Source organism: Panthera tigris, chromosome C1, assembly GCF_018350195.1.
Source record: "Panthera tigris isolate Pti1 chromosome C1, P.tigris_Pti1_mat1.1, whole genome shotgun sequence".
Lineage (NCBI taxonomy): Eukaryota > Metazoa > Chordata > Mammalia > Carnivora > Felidae > Panthera > Panthera tigris.
In genome coordinates this window covers 14,109,294-14,111,656 of record NC_056667.1, presented here as the reverse complement: position 1 = coordinate 14,111,656, position 2,363 = coordinate 14,109,294, and the positions used below count along the sequence as shown (strand labels likewise).

Sequence of the window (2,363 nt, the reverse complement as noted above, 5' to 3'; positions counted from 1 at the left end):
CAAAGGCAAATTCAATGGAAAAAGGATAATCTTTTCAACAAATGGTGCTAGAGCAATCGAAAGGATTCTAGGGGCCCCTGGCCGACTCAGTCAGTGGAACGTGCAACTCTTGATCTCGGGGTTGTGAGTTCGAGCCCTGTATTGGGCTCCACGCTCAGCATGGAGCCCACTTAAACAAACAAACACACTCAACGATCCAGAAAACAAACAACCCGGCGAAAAAGGGGGCCAAAGGTCTGCACCAACGTCTTTCCAGAGAAGATGTGCTTGTGGCAAATAAGTAGATGAAATGAGGCTCAGTCTCACACGTCATTGGGGAATTTCAAATTACGACCACAATGAGATGCCACTATACACTTATCAAAATAGCTAAAGTCCACAACGATGACAACACCAAATGCTGATGCGGAAGTAGGGCATCAGGAAGAAGTCCCATTCATTGCTGGGGAGGGAGTTCAAAACGCACAGCCATGTTGGAAGACGGTCTGGCACTTTCTTACAAAGCTAAACATCATGTTACCATAAGATTCAGCAACGATTTTTTTCTACAGTTGCGTTTGTATTTACCCAAATGAGTTGAAAACTTATGTCTGCATAAAAACCTACACATGTATGTTTATGGCAGCTCTCCTCATAACTGCCCAAAATTAGAAACAACCAAGATGTCTTGCAATAGGTGAATGGATATAAACAAACAGCAGTACATCCAAACAATGGAATATATTATCCAACGCTTAAAAGGAAATGAGCTATCCAGGCACGAAAACACATAGAGGAAGCGTACATGCGTATTGCTAAGTGGAACAAGCCAGTCTGAAAAGGCTTCATACTAAATCATCCCAACTATATGACATTCCAGAAAAGGCAAAATTATGGAGGCAGAAAGAGGATCTGTGGTTGCCAGGGGTCCAGGGAACATGGGGGCTGGCAGGGTGGCAGGGTGGGGGAGAAATGAAGGGGCGCAGCACAGAAGATATTTAAGGCACAGGAGATATGCACAATACTGAAAGAGTGGATACATGACATTATGCATTTGATGAAACCCACAGAAGTGTAAAACACCAGGAGGGACCCTAGCATACACTCTGGACTTAGTTAACAGTGATGTGTCAATATTGGCTCATCAACTATAACAAATGTTCCACACAACTGCAAGATATTAAAAATTGAGGCAATTGGGGTGCCTGGGTGGCTCAGACGGTTAAGCATCCGACTGTTGATTTTGGCTCAGGTCAAGATCTCATGGTTCAGGAGTTCGAGCCCCATGTGGGGCTCCAGGCTGACAGTGCAGAGCTTGCTTGGGATTCTCTCTCTCTCTCTCTCTCTCTCTCTCTCGCTAACCCTACCCCCCTCCAAATAAATAAATAAACTTTAAAAAGTTTTGAGGAAATTGTGCTCACTTCAGCAGCACATATACTAAAGTTGGAACAACACAGAGAAGATTAGCATGTCACCGTGCAAGGATGATGCACAAATTCATGAAGTGTTGCATATTTTTAAAAATTTGAGAAAATTATGTGTGTAGTGAGGGAAGAGAGGGTATATGGAAAAACTGTCTGCACTTCTGATCGATTTTTCTGGTGACCTAAAACTTCTCTAAATAATAAAGTCTATTAACTTTTAAAGATTCACTGCTCTCGGGGCACCTCATTTGCTCAGTCGGTTAAATGTCCAGCTTCCACTCAGGTCATGATTTCATGGCTTGTGAGTTCGACCCCTGTGTCGGACTCTTCGGGTTCTGTGTCTTCCTCTCTCTCTGTCCCTTCCCCACTCACACTCCGTTTCTCACTCTCTCTCAAAAATAAATAAAACATGAAAAAAAAAATAAAAGAAAAAGTAACAGGTGTTGAAGCAGACAGTGCCGTGTGTCTTCCTGGGAAGACCACATTTCCCTGCTGTCTAGAGCTACGTTGGGTCCAAGTGTCTGAGTTCTGGATGGTCGGATGGAAGCAATATAAGCCATTTTGAGGCTTGGCCCTTCACAATGTCCCACCTACCCCCCAGCTTTTTCTTCTTTTTGCCATGACCTAGCTCCAGATGATGGGGCTACAAGACTGAAGAGGGCTACCCAGCCCACACTGGATTCTGGAAGAAGAAGGAAAAAAAAAACCCCACCTGTTATTGTGTTAAGCCATGGAGCTTTGCAGGATTTATTATTGCAACAGAGCGTAACACAGCCAGACAAAAACAAGCATCAAAAGGCTTATGACAAAACAAACAACAACAAAAGTAGCAGGTCCCCTAAGTCCCCTCTTCCTGTTCTCCAGTCTTGTTCCCCCAGACGGCCGCTTACAATGTTTTAACAACTTTTTTGGGCATTAATGTCCACATTTCTAAATGTGATTTAAAAAGATTTTTTTTTA

General features: G+C 43.4%; 1 non-coding gene across 1 annotated transcript; it reads left to right on the top strand.

Annotated features, from left to right (window-relative positions):
• Positions 1 to 1,392: 1,392 nt before the first annotated feature.
• LOC122241650 lies at positions 1,393 to 1,498 on the top strand. The gene has a single exon (XR_006221889.1). It is a non-coding gene; the product is annotated as a U6 spliceosomal RNA (small nuclear RNA).
• The last annotated feature ends 865 nt before the right edge of the window (positions 1,499 to 2,363 follow it).